Raw genomic sequence first — 26,320 nt, 5'->3', positions numbered from 1 at the left:
ATACCCAAAAAAAAACTTCAATTTCCATTACACAAGTTGAGCTCAGAATAATTTCCAAATCTACTGAGACCTTGAAGCTGCATGCCAGCACCAAATTCATAATTACCGACCATCCAAGTAGCAAATCACAACCAAGGATTCGCAGAATTTTGCCGTGTCTGATTGTTTCCCAAATATACAAGAAATAAATAAGTATGATTTACGACAAACACTTCCTAAAGAACACAACATCAGAAGTGGTTTAAATGCACCAAAAACCCATTGAACAGGTCACTTGACTTGCATCAACACTATAAGGAGTCAAAAATAAAAGAACTGCTCAAACAAGTGAACAACTAAATTTGATACCTCAGGGCATATAAATATAAGCAACCAAACAAGAATAGGTGCCTGTGGATCTAAAATGCATTGTGGGAGGAACTTCTGCAACACCAGAAACAAGTTTTTACAGATGAAGCAAGTGGATAAATATAAATAACACATATCACTTAAGTTATACTTACAATATCCCGTTTGAGTTATGCACTGGAATTGTTATTTCTAAAAACTTAATAACATGAAAAGAGTTGAATTAGACAAGTACCATTTGAGTTATGTAAATTATTTCAAAATGGTTTATTATGATATGTTTATGTAGTATTTTATTTTTTTTTATCATATTATTTTTTTCATTTTAAAGTAAACCACATCTTATTCAAAAAATAATAAAGATTTACATCCAATATGAAATACCAAATCTCTTGGGTTGGATCTTTAGAGAAAAATAGAAACCGTCAGGATGAGACTACCAATAGCTTAGGAATTGGAGGATCTCTTGTGTAAAATGAAAAAGTTAGTGGAAGAAGATAAGTGGTTAGTTGGGTTGCTATTCAGGCAACTTTCCTAATTCCTTTTCTTCTTCCACCCTTCTCCTCTCATCTTCCAAATCCCTTTCCATTTCTCTTCCTTTCCTCCCAAATTAAGGTGGATTTTTCGACAATCAAGTTTAATCAAACGATGAGGAGCTAGGACATCGTTGAGGAGCTAGGACATCCTTAATTGCCTATCAACTAAAATAAATCTTGATACTTTAAATATATTAGCGGTTTGAGTTGGGTTGAAAGCTTGATTTATCGAGTAAGCTTTTGGTGTGGTTAAATCATAATTTAGTTTTCTTATGTGACATGATTTTGATTCGCTTTGATTCAAGATTGAGTTTTGGATTAAGTATTTTCTTTTTGTTGGGTTTTTGGGCTCCCAACTTATGTGGAAAAGTCCAAAATTAATGGGTAATTGTCTAGGCCCATCAAGGAGATGTCCTACCTATTTATAGGTCAAATTAGGTTTATTCCAAAAGTAGAAAAGTGGGAAAAACGCAAAAAATTCTGAAGAGAAATTTCAGCAAGTTTCTGGTTTAAGTAGTTGCGGTAAATTGCCGATTAACATAGCGAACGATGTCTGATCGGCCTGAAATTTTAACTGAAGGTAGAAGACATCCAGTTCTACGTTCAGTACGGTGGAGATCGGATTTCAATGGTTCAATCATTAGTTATAAATTTTGGACTACTGCTATTTTCTAGTGAAGTTTTTCACAGTTTTTGTTCTTTATTTGGGATTTGGCAACTTTGTTGATTGTTTAAGGTCATATCTCAATTGTGTACTTGCTGAAAGTTGTACTCTACTCTTAATTGGTGATGGTGAAGTAATTCGCAGTGGGCTTAAGAGTCTCATGGTTTTTCCTCTTCATATTGGAGAGGTTTTCCAAGTAAAAATTCTCGTGTCTTCTTGTGGTTGTTTCTTTTGTGTTCGTGGGTTAATTTATCTTTTGTTAGTTGATGATTTTTTGTCTTGCTTAATGCTCCTAATCTGTTCTAGCAAATTGGAGAGGTTTTCGCTGTGTGTTGTGATTATTCAAAACCGAGTACCTCCCAACATGGTGGTATCAGAGTTTGCTCTAATTTGTTAGATTTACGGAGGTTAATGTGACGCCCCCACTTCTCCCAAGGGCGAACCTAAGGGTATTCGCGGAACGCCTGCCCAACTCTCGCTAGGATTCGATACAATTTCAATTCAAACTTAAGATAAACAACCAAGAAATAACAGTCGAAGTAAGCAAAGTCACTTCCTTAAATAAACTTTCAAGTTTCACAACACAGTTCTCAAAAGTACATCATTTTCCCAAAATACAACCTCTAAAAGTTGTCTAACAATTACATTCAAACACCCCAATCAAAATGCCGTCGAGTCGGCTTCTTCACATTTCTTTCCATTCCAACTCCTGTTAAGGAAAACAAATCTAACGGGGGTGAGCGAATGCTCGTGAGGCCAAGAAAACATGTAAAACACGTAGTTCAATAACAATAGCACTTACACAATAATGAAAACTATAACATTCAAACAATTCAAAATTTATAATAAAACACACTTGAGTAGGATACAAGAGCTCTCAGGAGCTCATTTCCACTTGCTTTGCCAAAGTTCAATCCAATACCTCCTCGTGACGACACTTCGTCACTCGGGTAGGTAATTAAATTCGTAACACTTCACTTACTCCATTTATGTTTTTGAGACGACACGAGAGGTACCCCCCACCCAAATCGGTGTGATACTTACTATCGCTCAGTGGTCGATGAGACATCTCTCCAATCGACTTAGAATAGTTTATGGTTCTGAGACGACACGAGAGGTACATCCCACCCGAATCGGTGTGGTACTTACTATCGCTTAGTGGTCGATGAGACATCGCTCCAATCGACTTAGAATAGTTTACGGTTTGAGACGACACGAGAGGTACCTCCCACCCGAATCGATGTGGTACTTACTATCTCTCAGTGGTCGATGAGACATCGCTTCAATCGACTTATTCAACCATAGCATAATTAATCACTGAAACACTTCACTTAATTCACTTAACAAGTCACTTCAAGCAATTCCCTTCAAGTAATTCAAGTGCACTTCACGTAAATGAGAATGAGTGCGATAAAGTACACACTCGACTCATCATTTCCAAAATATTCAATCACTAATAACGATTAAGCACGTAACACATTCACATACACTTGACACTCACCACGTAATTCAAGAAGTAAAGCACAAGCGGTTGTTTAGGCGTCTCCCGTGAGATCCTCTTGAAGGTCCTCTTGAGTGCCTGAACAATTAATAATTAACTATTCCATACTATCGCTTAAAACCCCTAATTATCAAGAAAGATTACACTCATATACAATCTAAGAAGATATCATGAAAATGAGCCTTAATTACTCGTAAATCGAGACTCAAAAGTGGGGTTTAATAACACAAGATAAATCTGATTTTCATATTTGAAATCAAGTGTAAAACGGTCAAGCGATATCGAAAAAAAATGGAGAGTTCTAGGAACTCAATTTCCTTTAACTTTGGAAATTTCGAATTTGAAAAGCAATCTTTGAAAAATCTTATCTCACTCTCTATAGGTCCAAAATTGGAAAACTTGGTACCGTTGGAAACTAATTCCAAAGTACTAAAAGTTTCTAGAAGGCACTTTTCCATGGTTCAAAATGGAAGACATTCAAATTTTGGCTTCAAGTCGCTGATTTGGGCTATCGAGACAGTTTCGGGGTTGGTTTTTGGCCAACTTTGAAAATTCGGCAAAATTCATAGAATGTGAACTAGCCTCTCAAATTTGAAACCCATTTAGAGTTACAATCAAATTTTAAGAAACAACAAGTGGAACAAGAATTGGAGTTTTGAGCGCCAAGATATAGCAGTTCAAAGTTGCTGAAATTTCCTCACTGAACAAAGATTTTCCAGATTTGAAGCTTGAATTTTGGGACTTTAGTTGAGCATCGAAATGGATTTGGAATGGCACCAAATTTAGTAGGATTACACTACCTTATAAGGTCTATTCCTCTGTCAAATGTCATATAAAAATTCGTATGGGAAGTCAGTTAACAAAGCCACTAAAGTTCCAAGAATTTCCAAGGCAAATCTGCCTGGTACTTCCGTTTTCCCTTTTCTAACTTTTGGGTCTATGAAATCATCTCAAACATGGTTCAATTATGAAGACAAGGTCTAATAAACATCCAAGATACTTTTGATAGGTGGTTAACACCAAGAATTTCAAAATAACAAGTCCCAATTCAAATTAAGGCATTCAACTAGCCAAAAAAGGGTTTTCCATTACTGAGACAGTTTCGCAATTCAGCCACAACTCACTCAATTCAACTTGGAATTGAGTGTGGTTGGTGGTGTTGGAAACTACATTCATAAGGCTACAATTTCTCAGAATAAATCATTTTGAAATTCTATCCATAACTAGCTCATTTTCAGGCAAAAATTACAGCTCATAACAGGTTTTCTAACACAGCCGAGAAACAGGGTAGGTGACTTTGAAAGGCTGGTACGGTTCACTCAAGTAGAATCAGGGGATGAATTTTATACCGTTGAAAAACTGGAAGCGTTTAGTTTCTAATGCCATAAACGGCACTCGATTTTGGCATCGGAGCAAAGAGTTATAGTTGTTTGAAATTTGCTGCCAGAGCAATTCGGGACACAATTTCCAGTTTTAAAACCATTTCGAAATCTAAACATTTTCCTATCCAAATCAAGTGATTTTTGGTGAAAAATTTCCACCTAACCTATACAACATATCTACATCAAAATCAAGTCAATTTAACCACAAAAAATTGCACCAAGGGGCACGGCAATGACAGGGTAGAACCGGCCCCTTCTACCCTTTTGTTTCCTTTGAGTTTTCTTTTCACCATTCAACTTATAATCACTTGTTTAAGCACTAAATCAACATAAACAACACCCAACATCATCACATCAGTTCATCAAGTCTATTGTAGGATTTCATAGAGTCCACTCACAAGATTTCCAACAATATAGAGGTACCCACATGAATTTATAAGCTTCCAAGTGCAATATAACTTACATAAACTAAGATTCAAGGATTTGATCGTTAGTTACGTCTTTAGATGATTAAACCAGAGATTTTCGGCCCCCTTGAAGCTCAAGAAAACCGTGAGAGTGTAGCTCCTTTCCTAACTTAAGTTGATCTCCTAGTTATTTGCAAGGTGTAGTGTGATTTTGAGAAGATTTGGTGCAAGATTGAGAGGTGAAATGATGAAGAAACTTGGTCTTCTTCTCCTTGGGGTTGGATGGCAGCTTGAGGGAGAGAAAGAGAGAGTTGTGGCTGATGGAAAGCTTCTCTTGGAAGCTTAAGAATTTGTGGTCCAAATTTTCCCAAAAGTCAACTAAGAATAGTGCGCGCACGCGCACGTTTCGTGCTCGTTTCCTCTCGGGTTTGTTTCACTTGTGCACTAAACCTCTAATGCACTTCCATTGATAATATTATTATTCACTCTTAATAGTTTAAAAATAAAGGTCTAAAGTCCCTCAATTAATCGCGCGTTCGAAAATGCGAACTTCCAATTTGTGCTCGATAAAGTGAATTTCTAAGAAATTCTCGTAACGATAGTATAACTAACTACTACTAAGGTCATTAGTCATAAAAATAACTATTTTAAAACTAACACATGAGTCCTCAAATCTCCGAGGTCACTCTACTCTCAAATCGATTATTGCCTCCAAACACGTATTCACTAAATCTTACTAAACGAACTTTCGAAAATTAAATTTATTAAATGGACATTTTAAAAAATATATGCAAGTCATAGTTCCATGTAAATGCTTCAAAAGGGTTGAAATAAATTATTCGGAGCAAACGGGTAATTAAATATTTAAATAAGCCAGTAATAAGAGTTTGAAATAGGTAAATTTTTGGGTTCTCACAGTTAATACAAGCAAGATAATATTGTTGAATGGGTTGAATTATCACAAATGAAAAGGTAAGATGAAAGAACTTTTATTTGTGAAAAGTATGCACCTGCCTGTGTTTGCAACAGAAAAGCTGGAATTCAAATCTAATGAAAAATGTGATTTTAAGTATCAACAAGTGTGTGGTTATATCAAACAATGGGTGGAAGATAATGTTCTCAATCATATTGCCAACAAGACAAATGCCAAAATACTGTGGAATAAACTTGAACAACTCTATGCTTCTAGGACTAGTAACAACAAATTATTTTTATTCAAGTAGCTGATGCAATTGAGATACAAGGAAGGCACTCCTATCTCTGATCATGCGAATGAGTTTCAAGGTTTGTTGGATCAGTTGTCTAATGTTGGAGTAAAATTTGATTATGAGATTCTTGGACTGTGGTTGCTGAATACTTTGCCTGATTCGTGGGAGACATTTCGGGTCTCGCATACCAATTATGCCCCTAATGGTGTGATGACCATGGACTATGCTAAAAGTGGAATTTTGAATGAAGAGTTGAGAAGAAAAACTCAAGGTTTACCTTCACAGACCAAGATTTTGGTTATAGAGCAAAGGGGGAGACAGAAGAATAGAGGTAATGACAAAAACAGGAGTAGAAACAAATCCAAATCATGGTACAAGAATGGTGAATGTCATTATTGTCACAAGAAAGGCCACATCCAAAAGAATTGTTTCAAGTGGAAGAATGAGAATAAGAACAATGGTGCAGGAAAGTCTGAAGATGGTAGTGCTAATTGTGTTGCCACCGCCACAGATAGAGATCTTGCTATTGTTTTTTATGACAGTGTCATTAATCTAGTTTCTTCTTATACTAGTTAGATGGCTGACACTGGTGCTGCAGTCCATGTCACTTCCAGGAGAGATCTCTTTGCTACCTACACTGTAGGTGAGTTTGGTTCATTAAGAATGGGTAATAATGATGTATCCAAGGTAGTTGGTATGGGTGATATTTGTTTGAAAATGAGCAGTGGTGTAGACACCAAATTTTTCTTATTTTCATGTGTGCTATTTTTCACTTAAATTGCTTGAATGATTATTTTAATTTTTGTTTTGTAGGTCTGTGCAAAAAAGAAAATTTTTTTTTGTAATTTCATGCACGCCTGTAGTGCACAAACGCGATTTGTCTTTCTTCATGTAATGAACCAGCAATAATAAATTTTTGGGCAAATTTTTTGAATGGATTTTTCCTTCTTTTCTTTCTCTCCAAGTTTTGGATGGTACAAGGACAACTCATCATCCAAATTCTATCCTTTAACACCTACAAAAAATGGATCAAAGGGAGGGGAATGAGACACATAATCCTATTTTATCCTAACCATCAATTTTAGGTTTTTATCCTAACACACTCACCAAGAAGAAAAGAAACAGACCAATTGTCACACTTTAAAACTCTAGGATAAAGAATCACACTTTAAAACTCCCTCTCCTTCTCCTTCTCGAACAAACCACACACACAAAAAAGAAAATAAACACTGTCACACACACTCACACAAAAAGAAAAGCTCTCTCCCGATTTCCCCTCCTCTGCTCCTACTCTCCCACAAATCAAACATAAAAAATAAAACAAGAAAAGGGAAAAGACAAAGTCATAGGAGGAAGAGAAGGAAATCATTGGTGGCTTAGGCCAACACCACTGCTATCTCCAGAAATCACCATTGGTCACCATAATTGATTAATCTCGCCACCACAAAGCCTCTTTGATTAAGAGTTTATGCTAGAATTTCCATTGGCCCATGTTTTCATTTTCTTTGTTTGCTAGTTTCAATTGGAGAGTTTTCACTTCAACATTGATTTTTCTTTCTCTTCCTTGCAATGAATACGTTAGCCATTGATAAAATTTTGGCCTAAATTTGTACAAATTTTCATGAGATATGCAAACCATAATCATGCCTACCACCTATTTGAAAAAATGCCAAAATGAGAAATTGAATTAAATGGGGTTGGTTCTTGTTCATTTAAGGTCATAGCTGTAGTGTAGAAATCACAAGGAGTGGTTTGATATAACTTTTATAAATTTTAGGGAAGGTTTGAATGATTTTAGAAAAGATAACAACTGACTGTAATTTGCTCTTTTGAGCACTTTTTGTACGTTTTTTTTGAAAAATCAAGCCTGGAAACGGATTATATGCAAAAAATCGAGTAGACAGATGTATTTTGGTGAGTTTTTGTGAACGAAAATATTGCCGATGACCGGCAGCGGCGGCGTCGGTGTCTGCCATGGCCACCGGCGGCTGAAGCTTTCGGTCCACTAGAGAAGAAGAAGGGAAGAAGAAAAAGAAAAAGAAAAGAAAGAAAGAAAAGGAATGAGAATGGGCCTGTTTCTTTTATTTTCGTATGGGCTGAAATTCTTTTTTATTAGTTGGGCTTGTGTTATTTTTTCTTGGGTTTACAACAATAGGTTTTGAGACTTAAACCCATTTTTTTGTTAGGTTTGAATTGTAAAAATGGTTTGGGTCGGGCTGTCTTTTAAATAAGATAATTTTACTTAATTTTCTTAGGCTGAAGTGACATGCCCCAAATAGCTAAAAACGGCCCAATATATATTTATGTAATCAGAATCCAAAATTTGCAACTTGGTCCCTGATCTTTTGAGTATTTTTATTTTGATTCTAAAATTTTTCATTTCTTTCACTTAGGTCCTCAATTTAATTGTATTATGATCCATAAACTTTACTTTTCTTTTGATTTTGACTTCTAATCTCTTTAAAAATTATGATTGGACCCCAAAACATTTCAATTTTTGCAATTAAATCCCTAATTTTTATTATTTCATAATTACAATTATTTATCTTCTTTAAATTGTAAATCATGCTTCATTTAAAATGCACATAATTTGTAATTTTTAGGAATTTTATGTTTATTCACATTTCTTCAAAATAATAAGTTGAATTTTCTATATGTTTATATTTTTCTTTTAAAGTGTTATCAATTAAATTAGTGTCTCGATCATTTTGTTGGTTTTCGAATATAAATAGAACAAACTCTACCTCATTTAACCACTACTTTAAGAGAGGTACTCTCTATTATTCTTTAAATTTTGTTTACGTGTTCCTATGTTTTTTTATTATGTGTGATTGCATGTTTTATGTGCCTTTCCTCGTATTTTATTCATTTTTTTAGCTTTCATTTATTTTATTTATTTAAATTTTGATGATTATTTGGGAGGCATTTAATGCCAAGTTGTATTAGATAGGTCTTTTTTTGCTCAAGAAAAATGTATTTAGATAGATAAGTTTATTATTTCTAAAAATTTCCCTTCTAGATTATAGTTAGGACCCCCAATATAATATTTAGTTTTTATTTGTTTGCATGTTTGTGTGCTTATATGTTTTATTCACTTCTTTTAGGATTTTTGAATCTAGATATTATGTTTACATGTTATGTGCTCTATATATTTTATGTGTTTATCCGTTTTAATTATACTTTGTATGCTTTATTTATTTATAATGAGTGCATGACGTCACCACACTAGCCCAATGCTAGTTGTGACCTTTCTTTCCGATTCCTCGTTAGTCTAATACTAGTGAAAACTTTTAGAAATTGATTAGTCCAATGCTAAACCCTTTAAGTCGATTTCACGCTAGATTCATACTTTGTATGACATTTATTATATCTCATGCATTTTTTTCCTATTTTTAAGTTATTTTCATTTTTACACGATATTTTCCGTACTATTATTTCCTTACTCCCTATATGCGCAAATCATATCATTTGGACTTGCATTTCATTTACATAATTAGAAAAAAAATTGGTTAATCGATTTGCTTATCTAGATTAGAAGAGTCACCCTTCGAATATGAAAAATAGATGGGTATAATTTTTTAGTCTTAACACACTATTACCCTTCTATAAAAAGAAAAATTGAGTCTTGAATCTTAATCTCCCGTACCCGTTATGTCGTATTTCCTCTTCTAGATTATGTATATTGATTTATATTATAATTTCCTTTTTTTGGGTCTCATCTTTTGTATTTTTTGTGACCTCTTCAAAGAATTATTCTTGAGTATCACAATTAATGTGATTGGTACCAATTAAATTTTTAAGAGACATTTCGACCCTTCCGATATTCCTTAGGTCTAAACTTGCATCCATATAAGAACATCCAAAATGTGATAAGTCTTATAGGTTAGATTAGCAAAATTTTTGATTAAATCTTGTAACTTGTCTTGGTTAAGGTTGAAAAGATGCCGTAGATCAAATTTTTGCCTTCCCTTTCTTCAAACGTAACTCCTGAATTCTTTTATCTTATTTTCAAAAATCTGGAGTCGTCTAAAAGGGCTTTATATGTTTTCATTTTAAAATATATTTTGGGTGATTTGGTACACCTAAACTCAATATCAAGTGGTAACTCCTATTTTTCTTAAAAACTCTTTTTAGACTTTTATTTTGAACCCCAAATCGTCGCATTTTCTAAATCCTATTTCTAAAATAAAAATCAAAAACACATTTTTAAACACTCTTTCCTCTTTTATTTTCAAAAATGGGGTACGACAGTTTTGACGACTTTACTGGGGATTTCTAGTGACTCTAAACACTTGATTTAGTTGATTTTTTTCTTTTTCTAACCTTTTTACATATCACATTGGGATTTTTTTTGTTGCATTTTTCTTTTTCTTTTTCTTTTACTTTTTTAGGATTTTTTGCATTTCACGCACGTAATCGTTTCTCGCTCTCTGTGTATGTGATAGATGATTTGTTTACTTCCATTTATATTATTGTGCTTGTGCATTTGGGGTGGGGGAATGTCACCTTAGAACTTTCACGTGTGCTTAATAATATTAATCTCTACTCTCAAAGGAGTACTTCATACATGCATACGTTATTTTTTTAATCTTTCATTTTATTTTTTTTTAGTGGTTGCCACACCATTCCTGCCTATTAGGATTAACTTAGATCCAATTGGACATGTGATTGAGGCACGACGTGCATGTAGCAATATCTAAAGGATCACTCGAACCACCGATTAAGGGCCTTGGGATTGATGACCATTTGCCCTTTGGTCTGAATGTTTGGAAATTTGAAACTTTGTCAAGTTTAGATGCATTGGTGATCTCAACCTCATACATCCATATTAGTAAATCACTTAGGATAGAATCTTCCTTATCCTATTAGGAATACTAGACACGAGGGGAGGGATTCTACCCCTCTCTTTTCTTTATCTTATCATTTTTGTTCCAATGTATTATGTGTTATTTATCAAGTAAACTAATCTTTCTTTGTCTTCTCTTTTCTTGCATTCATGAGCCCTAGAAATAAAAGTACTGGTATAGCACTCTTTTAATAGCCTACCTTAGTAGATAAGTTATTATACGTTTAAATTATAATTTATTGCATTAATGTCTTCATAAATTGCATATTATTTTAGACCTACTCCGACATATCAAGGGGGCTCCCTTAGGTCATATTTAATTCCTGTTATTGAATATTTATTTGTTTTAATAATTGGTATTATGCATTAACCTTAGAGGGAATGCCACATAGGGAATCCCGCATTAGGAATAACTTTCCTTTTGTCTTGGATATGCAATTCAATGAGACATTGCTCCGATCCATTTCATAATGATGGCATTGAAGATGATAGAATAGTTTTTGTGCCTTAGAATATAAGCCTCTAATACTCACTTTTTGGTCATTTTGTCAAAGTTGGTAAAATCCCTTGCATAAAGGACACTCAGTTGAAGATATTCATAAATGATTCTTCATTGTTGAGATAATAAATATATTGAGGCCAAATATTGATTTTAGAAGACTCATAGACTAATACATTGCAATGAAAATTGTGAGATTTTAAATTATAAATTAGTGAGCAATCCAATCAATTTTTGAATAAATCATCAATTCCATCCAATCTATCTGACCAGTTTATTATTTTTTAGGGTTTCAATCTTTGGTTCACTGAAGAAACTAGTCCATACATTGCAATCCTTTTAAGAGTAGACTCTTTTACACTAAATTGACTTTTAGCATCTCTTTATGTGTCAATCAAAGTAATCAAATCCATTCAGACTTTGTCCCTCATCTTATTAGGTTAGATGTCTCCTGCCATTTCAATTAGTTAAATTTTCAAATTGATTTTTACTCAAATGTCAGTAAAATAATCGGATTCATCAGGTATTCTATAATGTTTACCATAAAGGGTTGCATTTTTTATACTAGGCCAGCACTTGGCATAAAGGACTCCCCCAGCGGACATGTATACTAAATTTGTAATTTTGTTTATTAACTATGGGTATTTTTCTTTTTCTTTTTCCTCCTCACTTGCATTCATAAAAGATATTCTAGTAAAGCAAAATTGATTTTCTAAAAAATTTTTAAGTATTACTTGATTGTTGGAAAGATCCTACAATGTAAAAACATGAAAAATCCATGTGAAAGTGCTGGTTTAAAGCATTTAAGAGATTTCATGATATAGTTGTTCGTAAAAAAAAAATCTAGATTCGTTGTTTCTAAAGAAAGGAGAGAGAGTATGTGTGTGAAAGTGTGTTCTTTAGAGATTTTTCTTTTCTCATTTGTATTATAGTTGAGCAAAAATTTTGTTTCAAACATTTGCAATAATAAAAATTTTCATTCAAACAATTATTGTTTTGTATATTTCATTCTTTATTTATGCGTTGGGAGATTTGTGATGGACTTTAAGAAATAACACTAAATTGAGATTCACAATCTCTTGCATGAGATCCTACAGCTGTCACCAAAGCTGTCACGTCCCATTTTTTAAAATAAAAGAGGAATGAGTGTTTAAAACGTATTTTTGATTTTATTTTAGAAAATAAAGAAAAAGAGCATTAAAATGGACTTAGAAAATGCAACGATTTGGTCCCAAAATAATAGTTTGAAAGGATTTTTAAGAAAAATAGGAGTCACTACTTGGTATTAAGTTTAGGTGTACTAAGTCACCCAAAATATATTTTAAAATGAAAACATACAAAACCCTTTTAGACGACTTCAGATCCTTAAAAGTAAGAGAAAAGAATTTGGGAATTGCCTTTAAAGAAAGGGAAGACAAAGATTTGATTTAAAACATCCTTTCAATCTTACCAAGGTTAGTTGCGAGATTTAGTCGAAAATTTTCCTAATCTAACTTATAAAACTTGTCACGTTTTGGATGTTCCTATGTGGATGCAAGTCTAGACCTAAGAGATATCGAGAGGTTCGAAATGCCTCTTCAAAATTTAATTAGTGCCAATCACATTAATTGTAATGTTCAAGAATGATTCTTTGAAGAGATCATGAAAAATGCAAAAGATGAGACTCAAAAAAAATGAAATTATAATATAAATCAATATACATAACCTAGAAGAGGGAATGCAACATAACGGGTACGGGAGATTAAGATTCGCGACGCAATGTTTCTTTTTACAGAAGGGTAATGTCATGCTCAGGTTAAAAAGTCACACTCCCCCATTTTTCATATTCAAAAGGTGACTCTTCTAGACTAAACAAACAAATGGACTAACATATTTTTTTTTCTAATTATCTAAATGAAATACAAGCTCAAATGATATGATTTGTGCATATAGGGAGTAAGGGAATAATAGTAGAAAAAATATCATGTAAAAATGAAAATAACCTAAAAATAGAAAAAAAATGCATGAGATGTAATATATGTCACACAATGTATGAATCTAGCGCGAAAATGACCTAAAGGGTCTAACATTGGACTAACCCATTTCTAAAAGTTCTCACTAGTATTGGACTAACGAGGAATCAGGAAGAAAGGCCACAACTAGCATTGGACTAGTATGGCGTCATGCACTCATTATAAATAAATAAAGCATACAAAGTATAATTAAAACAGATAAACACATAAAACATATAGAGCATATAACACGTAAGCATAATATCTAGATTCAAAAATCCTAAAAAAAGTGAATAAAACATATAAGCACACAAACATGCAAACAAATAAAAACTAAATATTATATTGGGGGTCCTAACTATAATCTAGAGGGGAAATTTTTAGAAATAATAAACTTTTCTATTACATTTATCTATCTAAATACATTTTTCTTGAGCAAAAAAAGACCAATCTAATACAACTTGGCATTTAAATGCCTCCCAAATAATCATCAAAATTTAAATAAATAAAATAAATGAAAGCTAAAAAATGAATAAAATAAAAAGGAAGGCACATAAAACATGCAATCACATAAAATAAAAAAACATAGGAGCACGTAAAAAGAATTTAAATAATAATAGAGAGTACCTCCCTTGAAGTAGTAGTTAAATGAGGTAGAATTTGCCTTATTTATACTCCAAAACTAACAAAATGGTTAATGGACCAATTTAATTGATAACACTTTAAAAGAAAAATGTAAATGTATAGCAAATTCAACTTATTATTTTGAAGAAATGTGGATAAACATAAAATTCCTAAAAATTACAAATTAGATGCATTTTAAATGAAGCATGATTTACAATTTAAAAAAGATAAATAATTATAATTATGAAATAATAAAAATTGGGGACATAATTATAAAAATTGAGAAGTTTTGGGGTCAAATCATAATTTTTAAAGAGATTAGACATCAAAATCAAAAGAAAAATAAAGTTTAGGGATCAAAGTGTAATTAAATTAAGGATCTAGTGAAAGAAATCAAAAGTCTTAGGGCCACAATAAAAATACTCAAAAGATCAGAGATCAAGTTCTAAAATTCAGATTTTTGTTACATAAATATATATTGGCCATTTTTAGGTATTTGGGTCACGTCATTTCAGCCTAAGAAAATTAAGCAAAATCATATTATTTAAAAGACAACTCGACCCAAACCATTTTTACAATTCAAACCTAATTAAAAAATGGGTTTAAGTCTCAAAACTCAATGTTGCAAATCCAAGAAAAAATAGCACAAGCCCAACCAACAAAAAAGAATTTCAACCCATACGAAAATAAAAGAAATAGGCCCATTCTCTTTCCTTTTCTTTCTTTCTTTCTTTTCTTTTTCTTCTTGTTCTTCCCTTCTCTCTTCTTGTTCTCCTGTGGACCGAAAGCTTCAGTCGCCTGCAGTCATGGCAGACGCTGGCCCCGCCGCTGGCCGCTGGTCGTCGGCAACATTTCCAATCACAAAAACTCACCAAAATACACCTCTCCACTCGATTTTTAGCGTAAAATCTGTTTTCGGATTTGGTTTTTCACAAAAACGCACAGAAAGTGCTCAAAAGAACAAATTACAACCAGTTATTTTCTTTTCTAAAATCATTCAGACCTTCACCAAAAATTATAAAAGTTATACCAAAGTACTCATGATTTTTACACTACAATTATGACCTTAAATAAATAAGAAACAACCCCATTTAATTCGATTTCTCATTATGGCATTTTTTCAAACAGGTGGTAGGCATGATTATGGTTTGCATATCTCATGAAAATTTAAATAGATTCAGGCCAAAATTTTACCAATGGCTAACATGAAAATTTACCAATGAAAATTTGACGATTATCAAAGGCACTTCCAAGTATCGTCGGTCAAGAAAGCATGATATCGTCATGGACTTTTTACCTCCTAGTGATTCAGAGTTCAAGCAAGCACTTGAGGGTAATAAGTAAGTTAACATCATTTAATGCATGTTTGCTCTATATTTATTCTTTACCAAGGAAAAATTGGACTACCTTCTCAATTCAATGAAATATAATTCAAATTGGACATTTTGGAGCTTAAGTAGGCATCTTTACTTCACTGCAGGTGAAAATTATTTAGAGTTAAACAAGTTATGCTGCTTGGAAGCCTTAAAATTCTGAAAACTTCTTAAAACAATTGCCAAATTATTAGGATGAGAAACAATTTTTGTTTTCCCATAGTAGTCAGAGAATGTGAAGTTAAGCATGTATAATGCAACTAGCCAAGTAAGGACCTAAGGTAGTAGCTTTCGGGGGACAAGAAGATTTATGCTTGTCTATGGGCTCTCTTGCAGACTCCACTAAACTTTTCTGAAATGCGGCATAAAATTTGCTGTTGATAATCTTCCACAAGCCTTTTGTGAGCTCTTTAATTTTTGAGCTTAGGAAGTTCGTGTGTTGCTGTTGAATGTCTATAGTTTACGGGACGTTTTCATGAGCTAGGTGGTTTAGTCATTCGACATTTTGGATCATCAATAGGGTCCTTTATAGATAATGTCTTCGATCTAATGTCCAAGTAAATTTACTGCTGTTTGTCTCCTTGAACTTTAAGTGGAGACTTCTTGTACCAGTTTGCATTCATACTAGATTCTGTCAATATCTTTTTGGAGTGTTGTTGCGATCTTTAATACCTCTTGTTGAATCAATGGTTCTGCTTTCTTAGTACCTTATTGCAGGTTGTACAACTGTCATAATTAAATTTGGAATGTATTACTCCCTCCATCCCGTTTTGTTAGTCTTGTTTTCCTTTTTCGTCTGTCCCAAATTGTAGTCCACTTTTCCATTAAGAAATGTAGTAATCTTTCAAATTGTCTAAAATACCCTTATTAAATATCTTGTTATTAATACATTGTTATTAAATACTAACCCACTACATTGAATACATTGAGCTTTTCCAATACATAGATAAATGAAAAGTCTATCTTTGTTATTCTTTGAAATTTATTTATATCAGGAGGGAAACAAATAATGCCATCATTATTTACAAAATCATGAGTGAAAATTTGAAAAACCATCCATATTCTCACAATTTTTCTGATGAAACACCAACAAAAGAATATGATCTCATCTCAACGAGTCAAGAATGTGCACAAGTTGTCTTTGAAATGTAGAGGATTTTTTTCCCCAAGTTGAAATCGGTGAAGCCATCAATTGACGTAAATGTTCCATCACTATTGGCGGATGATTGAAATTTGACGTAAGCTTAATTAGTTGCCATATTTATAGAGTTCAGTGTAAAAATTGAAGATAATTTTGGTGGGAAGAACTTGAATCCACTATTGGCGGATGATTGAAAATGAAATGGAGTATTAGGCGCCTGAAATGGAGTATTAGCGGCAACTGATATTTATTGGCACTATTGGCGATAATTGAAACAATCAGGGTGCACTATTGGTGGTAACTGATATTTATTGACACCATTAGCTGTAACTGATATTAATTGGCACTCTTCGTGATTAGCATAAGGGTATTTTAGAAAATTATTAATCTAAACTTATGTTTCCAACCAAATTAATTACACCTTCTTAATCTGTGTGGAAAAAAAATCAAGACTAACAAAACGGGACGGAGGGAGTACTATTTACTAATGAATATTCTCATTTACTTTTTCCATGTGTGGCATTTTCTGTGTCTTCTTCTCTTCTGGGCCAACATTATCCTCAAATCTAATGAGTAAACTGGTAATTGAAAGTCATGATTAATCCTTTGAAGCTATTTCTTGGTTGAAAATCTAACAAATATTTCCAGCAAATTTAAGTGTTACAAAACGTTTGCCCAAAATTAAGTGTTTATTTCTACTAGTAGTGCCTGCTTTACCTTCGTTATGGAAATGGAACATTGTCTTAACATGTATCTCTAACTCCCACACGACCAATACTGATTTTGGCTGGCATGTGAAGCCTCAGTTGGTTTGGGAAGAAGTCTTAGGTTATTCTGGCAATTGAAAGTTGATAGCTCTTGACCATTCTTGCAGAATTTACCGATATCTTACTGGCTCAGTAATGTTTTCCACATTGGAGGATGGGAAGATAGTGAGAGGCTTGGCAGGGGTTCCAAGTGAAGGTCCAGTCATACTAGTTGGCTATCACATGCTGCTAGGTTTGGAACTTGTTCCTCTCGTTGAAGAATTCTTGAGGCAAAGGAAAATTCTGGTCCGTGGTATAGCACATCCAACAATATTCTCACACATAGTGGAGACTGATAGAAAAGAGTTTACATTCTTTGATATGGTGAAAATAAACGGTGCAACACCTGTCAGTGCAAGCAATCTTTTCAAATTGTTTAAAACAAAATCACATATTCTGCTCTATCCTGGTGGCGCTCGTGAGAGTTTGCATCGTAAGGTACTTCATAGAAACTGTTAATCAATGTGACTAATCCACTGTACTTCAGATGACTTCAAGCTTTTCCCTCTTAAATCTTGTGAGATTATGCTTAGTTAAATCCTCACGAATTAACTTTCTCGGATATGCATGTTAAGAGAATGTACATAGTAATAATCCTTACGGCATTGGGATGGCTTATAAAAATGTATAGCATGTTTTAACTGTTTGCCTTGTTTCAATTTTCCATTGCTTGTCAAACTGTTCAGCTTGGATTCGCTTTGACAATGAATGTTTAAGTAGCTATCTGCACCATGCCACTTGGTTATTTCTTGATATGATCACAAGCCACTTTTTGCTGCTGGTGTCATTTGTAACCTTTTCTTCCAACGCCCACAGGAAAACATGTATTTGTTTTGATGACTTTCGCTTTGTAATTCTCCTCAATATCGTTTCCAACATTGATGAATGCTCTCGCACACTTTCTCAGGGTGAAACGTACAAGTTGTTTTGGCCTGAACAGCTAGAATTTGTGAGAATGGCAGCTAAATTTGGTGCCACAATTGTACCGTTTGGTGTCATTGGAGAGGACGATATAGCAGAAGTAACTTTACTCCCTTTACAATACAAACTTTCTTGCTTTCATTATTTGTGGATCTTTCCTTAGTGAAATAACGCATACACTAGAGCTCAAAGATAAGATACATATGCTGGTCACAAAGTGCCACAGAAAGCTGTGCTAGCTTTGTAGTCCATGGATTCTGCACATGGGTGTGGAATTTCAACTTATCAAAGGGCAATATCTGTTCCAATTTCCTCATACAAGCTAAAGAGGCAATATGAGCAGGGAGAAGGCATTACAGTGTCCTTTAGTATCAATCATGTCACCTTAAAGGAAAGTGTGTTGATTTTCAATCTTCTAACACTAGCTAATCAAAAGCCTTTATTTAATTTTTGTTTTGACTAAATCCGAAGGTTAAATGTGGACCACGAGGAAGGATTGTGGCGGACCTGTGGCGAACAGCAGTAAGTTCCATCAAGGGTGTATGTGAAATTCTTTTGTAATTGCAGTTAGTCCTTGACTATGAAGACCTGATGAAGATCCCAATGCTGAATGACGACATTAGAAAAATTAACGAAATCTCGAATTTTAGAGTAAGGTAATGACCCTTTATTGCTCATACCGTTCTTCTCAAAACTCTGAGAGAACTAGATTTTCCACTGATGAACATTTGAAATAACCAATGTGGTTGTGTTGCAGAGCTCATGTGACTGGAGAGGTTGCAAACCAAGAAATATATTTGCCAGGCCTTTTGCCTAAGTTCCTGGCCGCTTGTACTATTTGTTTGGGAAGCCTATTCTGACAAAAGGAAGGCAAGAGTTGTTGAAAGACAGAGAAAAAGCAAGAGAGCTGTATCTCCAGATAAAGTCTGAAGTTGAAAACAGTATGGCCTACTTGCTTAGAAAAAGGGAGGAAGATCCTTACAGAACTATCTTGGACAGAACAGCATATCGGGAAGTTTTTGCTCCAATAGATCAATTCCCAACCTTTGATCCCTGAATCATGATTTGCAAACATACATCTCACTGCAAAGTAGAATAGGACTTATAGCAGATTGTCAAGCTATGATGTTGACAGTCATTCTTTCCCCTACATATTCTTTTTCTGCTCTACAGTTGAGGAGGGGTGGGGGTATAAAGTTGATGTAATTGAATTACATACATCGAAGCTTGTAATCCCGTGTATAAACACGGGGCACATACGTGAAGATATATTAGAAAACTAATTTGATTTGGTGAAACTCCTATTTGAAAAGATATATTGTCACATCCCATACCATGGAACACAATGCTGCTGTACTCTATGACTAATTCACAAGACACAATTATTAGCAAATGCTTATAAGGTCAAAGGAAGGCCAACACTCAAAAATAAACTTCTATTTCCTTCATTGCAGCCACTTTCAAGTTCTAGAATCCTCAATCCTTATCTTAAGCCTCTTTGAATGTAATAATATTTGCATAGTGTTAATACGTGGGAGTGAGCTGCAACTTGCTCAATAAGTAGTTTATGCACTTTCCTGTTGGCCTAAACATGTTGACATACATAATACAATTCAAACGTCCATTGATACGTATGTATAGTACATACTTCACAAAATATAGTTAAAGCAAGCAATTAAATGCCACAAGAGCATTTACAATGTAGACAATCACAAATAAACTGAAGATTTAAATTTATTAATTGACCCTGGATATCAAGTTCTTAGCTAACAGTGGTTTAAGGTACTAACTACAAAACAGTTAGCCTCTAATGATACTAATTACCATTCGACTAGCCCGTTCAATGATAACAATAACATCCATTTTCATCAATGCTAACTACCACACAAGGAGTTAGTCCCGTCAAAAGCAACCTTATAGAAGAGCTTAACAATGTTGTATCCGTCATTCTTATTTAATGATGATCTTATATTTATAGTACATCAATAATATACACATGCTTGTGCCATTTTTAATATACAAAATAGCTTTCAAAATTACAAGAGATTAACAAATATGTTTTCAAAGATGAAGAGCACGTGAACTACTTATCTCCACCAAGCATGTTAGCATCCAATTCATTTCCAAACCTTCCAAGAGAAATCATTTCCCACCTAAATATATTAAAAGTACGAAGTTCAAACTCTAAAGATTCTTAACTATGATAATTTATCATAAAATGGAATCTAAACACTATCCTCAATCAATAACCCATCGCAAAGATCATTTTCATGCTTGGGAAACATATAAGTCAGTTTTAAAGATTCATCGACTCTTATAGGTATAGAAATAGGGTGAGATTTTTATGTGGACTTAAAGCTCTTTGAGCCTAGTTTCTAACCCATAAACGCCACTCAATTCTGAATTTCCTAAACCAAGACATGATCTATTTGCTAAAGTGATGTAGGGTTGATAGGGAGCAACTAGTTCGGCCAATCGGTTGCCTAACTTTATTCTATCTAGGGCAGATTTCTCAATAGTTTAATCGAGAAAATCGGACAAAAACTGTTCATTTTTCTTCCCAAATCACTTTAACTCAAATCCAACATTTTCCCAAGTCACAATTAACCTAAATATGGAATTTTAACATCATATTCATGAAAACCCTTGATCCATTTTCAAAATGGCTTAACCTTTTAAATTTCTATCTCTATCTCTCATTTTCTTCGGTCTCTCTCTACTTGTTCTCCGCTTCTCAAAAGGCTTTCCTCTTAAAAAAGGAGACCACCAAATGTCTCCCGTCCATGAATTTCATGTATTTTATTTTTCTAATAAAGTCTCTTTTAAGATTCCTTAGTGAGAATTTTTTATTTCTCATAGGAGGTCCTAGTGAGAATTTTATTTTATTTTTCTTATTTTATTGTTACATCCAAATTTGTTTTAGATCTGAATTTTTTTTTTTTTTAGTTTTGGACCTGTCTCAACAACTCTCATCATGGAACTTAAAGCCGTTGATTAGCAGATTGTAACATGCACAGAAAAAAGGTGCAATGATTTATCTTATTAGAAAATAATTTGAAAATTTATTGTATTTTTTAGATCTATTAAAAAATTTTTGGTATATTGTGTCTATTAAATTGCAAATCTGTTATTTCTAGTGCATATTTAACCCACCATTAGAACAGTGATGTAAATCAAATACCAAACTCTGCTTTATGTAAAGTTGCTAGAGTACGATTAACCTCTGGATTTGAAATAATTGCTTATATACTCGGTATTGGCCATAATTTACAAGAACATTTTGTATTCTTAGTAAGCAGGGGAAAGGTTAAGGATTTATCCGGTGTGAGATATCATATTATTCGAGGAACCCTATATGCTGTCGGAGTAAAGGATCATTAACAAAGGCATTCTAGTGCATTGTAGATTCTTATCCACGACTTGTATTATTTGATAATGGCATGTGAAGTGTATGGCTAATCCAATAACGAAAGTTTCGTAAGGAGACTAGATAAGGCTACCATAAGACAAAAAATCTTCTTTCTAAAGAGATTTGATTTAGAACTCTTATAGGTCCAAGGTTCAATATTGAAATAATTTCAGAGGTTTTCCCTAAATTTTTCTGTGTCAACAAATAATTCGAAATACTTCAACTTTTTTAGAATAGGTCCGAGTCAAATAGCAATAATTCGAAGCAGTTCTTTTACACTATTTCAGAAACCTAGGGATTCAATCGTATTGGATATGGAAAATACAAGATTTCTAATCCTAGTAGGAATGAGATACTCAATTTAAAGTAAGTAAACAGAATTTTATACTCAATCTCATAGATACATATAGAATTTTGTGGAAAGTTGTGTTCTATGAAAGTCATATGTACGACTTGGAGGGAGATCTTTCATATCTTTCTAGAGCCACCCTACAATATGGGTTAAATAGCCAAAATAAGTGATTTTAGCCCTTAAAAAAAGAAAACTGATTCTTGAACCCCTTCGCACCCTTATATCACGTCGAGGTACTACATAACGATTTTCTACAATTCGTTAATGAATTTATTTTTTATCAAAAGTATTGGGAGGTACTGGGTTTCGAATAACCATAACACGCGGTGAAAACCTCCCCAATTTGTTAGAACAGATTAGGAGCGTTAAGCAAGACAAAAAATCAGCAACTAACAAAAGATAAATTCACCCACGAACACAAAAGAAACAACCACAAGAGAACACGAGAATTTTTATGTGGAAAACCTTTCCAAAGTGAAGAGGAAAAACCAAGAGTCTCTTGAACCCACCACAAATTACTCCACTATCACCAATTAAAAGTAGAGTACAACTTTCAACAAGTACACAATTGAGATATGGCCTTGAACAATCAACAAAATCACCAAATCCCAAATAAAGAACAAAACTGTGAAAAACTTCACTAGAAAACAGCAGCAGTCCGAAATTTGTAACTAAAGATTGAACCATTGAAATCCGATCTCCACCATTCAGAATGTAGAATTGATGTCCTTTACCTTCAGTTAAAATTTCAGGCCGATCAGACATCGTTTGCTATGTCAAATCAAAAACTTGTTGAAATTTCTCTCCAGAATTTTCTGTGTTTTTCCCACTTTTCTGCTTTTGGAATAAACCTAATTTGACCTATAAATAGGTAGGGCAACTCATTAATGGGCCTAGACAATTACCCATTAATTTTGGACTTTTCCATATAAGTTGGGTGCCCAAAAACCCAACAAATCTCTCCCCTCCCGACTATGTGGAAGAACTTGCCATCCTGGCAAGTGAGCAACATACTTCAAACTTCCATCTTAGCAGTGATTTGGTCATCATATCAACACCATTGTCATCCGTATGTACCTTTTCAAGTTCAATCAACTTCTCATCCAACACATAACGTAACCAATGATATCTCACATTAATATATTTAGATTTGGAATGAAAAGTTGGATGCTTTCCAAGATGAATTGCACTTTGACTGTCACAAAGCAACCTATACCTCTCTTGAGAGCAACCAAGTTCCCTTAGAAACTTTTTCAACCACAGCAACTCCTTGCATGCTTTAGTAGTTGCAACAAATTCGGCTTCAGTGGTTGATAATGCAACACACTTTTGCAACCTATATTGCCAAGAAACTGTTCCTCTTGTAAAAGTAATCAAGTAACCCGAAGTAGACTTCCTTGTATCAACATCTTCAGCCATATCAGCATCAGTATAACTAGTGAAGACTAACTTCTCACTTCCAAAGCAAAGTTTCAAATCTGAAGTACCACGGAGATATCTCAAAATCCACTTCAAGGTATTCCAATGTTCTCTTCCAAGTTTTGAGAGAAATCGGCTCATGGTACTGACTGCATGAACTATATCAGGCCTCATACACACCATTGCATACATGAGACTATCATCCACAGATGAATAAGGAACCTTTCTCATATATTCCTTTTCTTCTTCAGTAGAGGGACATTGTGAGATGCTCAACTTCATATGCGTTGCAAGAGGAGTGCTAACAGGTTTAGCCTTCTCCATTTGAAACCTTTGAAGTACCTTTTCAATGTACTTTTCCTGTGATTACCAATGTTTCCTTACTTCCCCGTCTCGCATAATTCTTACACCAAGAATTTGCTTTACCGGTCCTAAGTCTTTCATAGCAAAAGACTTGTTCAACTCCTGTTTCAATTTAGCAATTCTAGAAGCACTTTGACCAACAATGAGCATATCATCAACATAGAACAGCAAAATAATAAAATTATTATGTGAGAACCTTTGTACAAACACACAATGATCAAAAGTGGTTTTCTTGTAGCCTTGCTATTGCATAACAGATTCAAATTTGTTGTGCCACTGTGTTTTTTTTTTGTGTGTGGTCTATCCGAAAGGGAGAAAGAGAGGGAGTTTTAGTGTGTGATTTTTTTTTTCTAGGAGCCAGACTGAGAGTTCAGAGAGGAAGGAAAAAGTGGTCTCTTTTTTTCCTTCTTGGTAAGTGTGTTAGGACAAAAATCTAAAATTGATGATTAGGATAAAATAGGATTATGTGTCCCATTCCCCTCCTTTTGATTCATTTTTTGTAGGTGTTAAAGGATAGAATTTGGATGATGAGTTGTCTTTATACTATCCAAAACTTGGAGAGAAAGAAAAGGAGGAAAAATTCATTCAAAAAATCTGTCTAAAAATTTATTATTGCTGGTTCATTGCATGAAGAAAGAGAAATCGCATGCGTGCACTGCAGGCGCGTATGAAACCACAAAAAAATATTTTCTTTTTTTCACAAACCTACAAAAAAAATTAAAATAATCATTCAAGCAATTTAAATGAAAAATAGCACACTTGAAATTAAGAAAAATTTGGTGTCTACAAGTGACTCTACATTACTACTCAAGGATGTCAGGCATATTCCAGCTATTTGCTTGAACCTGATTTCTATTGGAAAACTTGATGATGATGGCTTTGGTAATAATTTTGATGATGGTAAATGGTTGCTTAGTAAAAGGTCCCTAGTTATAACTCGAGTTACGAAATTGAAGATAAATTAATATTTGTTGCAAGCTTCAATTTCGAGAAACGCTGTGAATTTGGTGGAGAAGCATTAGTGCAAAGGGACTTGAGACTTTGGTGAAGAAGAATGCTTTTCCGGGTGTGAAGAATGCAAGCTTGGAGAAGTGTCCTCATTCTCTTGTAGGAAAACAACATCGAGTATCTTTCAAAACTTATCCTCCTCGCCGAATGCGCAATTTGCTAGATTTGGTGCATTCATATGTTTTTGGCCCTTTAAAAGTACAAACTTTTGGGGTGCATCTTACTGTATTACTTTTATTGATGATCATTCCAGGAAACTATGGGTTATACCTTGAAAACAAAAGATCAAATGCTTGGTAAGTTTAAAGAGTTTCAAGCTTTGGTCGAAAGGTAAACTAGAAAAAAGTTGAAATGCATCTAGACAGATAATAGGGGTGAGTATCAAGGACCATTTGAAGAATATTGTAAGCAACAGGGAATTAGACAGCAGAAGATGCTTCCAAATACGCCTCAACTGAATGGTTTGGCCGAGAGAATGAATAGAACATTGATAGAGAGAGTTAGATGCCTACTTGCAAGTTGAAACTGCCAAAGTCCTTTTGGGGTGAGGCTTTGTATACTATTGCTTATGTTATGAATCTAACTCCTACTGTTGCTTTGCAAGGTGATGCTCCAAAAATTATTTGGACTGGTAAAAACACCTCATATGATCATTTGAGAGTTTTCGATTGCAAAGTTTATATTCATGTTCCAAAAGATAAGAGGTCAAAGTTAGATACAAAAAGTAGACCATGCATCTTTGTTGGTTATGGCTAAGATGAGTTTGGTTACAGACTGTATGATCTAGTTGCGAAGAAACTTGTGAGAAGCCGTGATGTTGTGTTTCTTGAAAACCAAACCCTCGATGATATTGGGAAGACAGACTCTCATATCCATGATGACCTCACAGGTTTTGAGTTAGTTTCTATATCACAGTTGCCTACAAGAGCTGAAAGAAGAGTTGATATGCAGCATGATGATGTTGCTGATGACCAGCATGATGGTGATACACATAATTCTACAAATGATGATGATCAACTCAGTCATTCTATGGTAGATCCACAAGAAACTCCACTCAGAAGGTCTATAAGAGTTAGACAACAATCTACTAGATATTCTTCAAATGAGTATGTGCTCCTAACTGATGGGGGAGAGCCTGAATACTTTGAAGAAGTTATGGAGAATGCAAATAAGCAGTAGTGGTTGCATGCTATGGAGGATGAGAATCCTTGTACGATAATCAAACATTTGAGTTGGTAAAATTACCAAAGAGTAAAAGGGTTTTGAAGAATAGGTGGATTTACAGACTGAAGCAGGAAGAGGGTTCTTCAACACCAAGATATAAAACAAGATTTATTGTTTAAGGTTTCAATCAAAAGAAGGGAGTTGATTTTGAAGAAATTTTTTCGCCCGTAGTTAAAATGTCTTCAATTCAAACTGTGTTAGGTTAGAAGCAAACCTTGACTTAGAGATTGAGCAAATGGATGTGTAGATGGCTTTTTTTCTCTCTCTTGGCTTTCCCCCCTCCACTCCTACTCTCCCA

The 26,320-nt window shown here is 34.1% G+C and overlaps 1 pseudogene; it reads left to right on the top strand.

The window, feature by feature from the left end:
* Positions 1-6,622: 6,622 nt before the first annotated feature.
* On the top strand, positions 6,623-19,381 carry LOC113760099 (annotated as a pseudogene).
* Positions 19,382-26,320: the final 6,939 nt, after the last annotated feature.

Source organism: Coffea eugenioides, chromosome 2 (assembly GCF_003713205.1).
Source record: "Coffea eugenioides isolate CCC68of chromosome 2, Ceug_1.0, whole genome shotgun sequence".
Taxonomy (NCBI): Eukaryota; Viridiplantae; Streptophyta; class Magnoliopsida; order Gentianales; family Rubiaceae; genus Coffea; species Coffea eugenioides.
The sequence above is the reverse complement of the archived record's forward strand: the minus strand, read 5'-3'. Positions and strand labels throughout refer to the sequence as shown.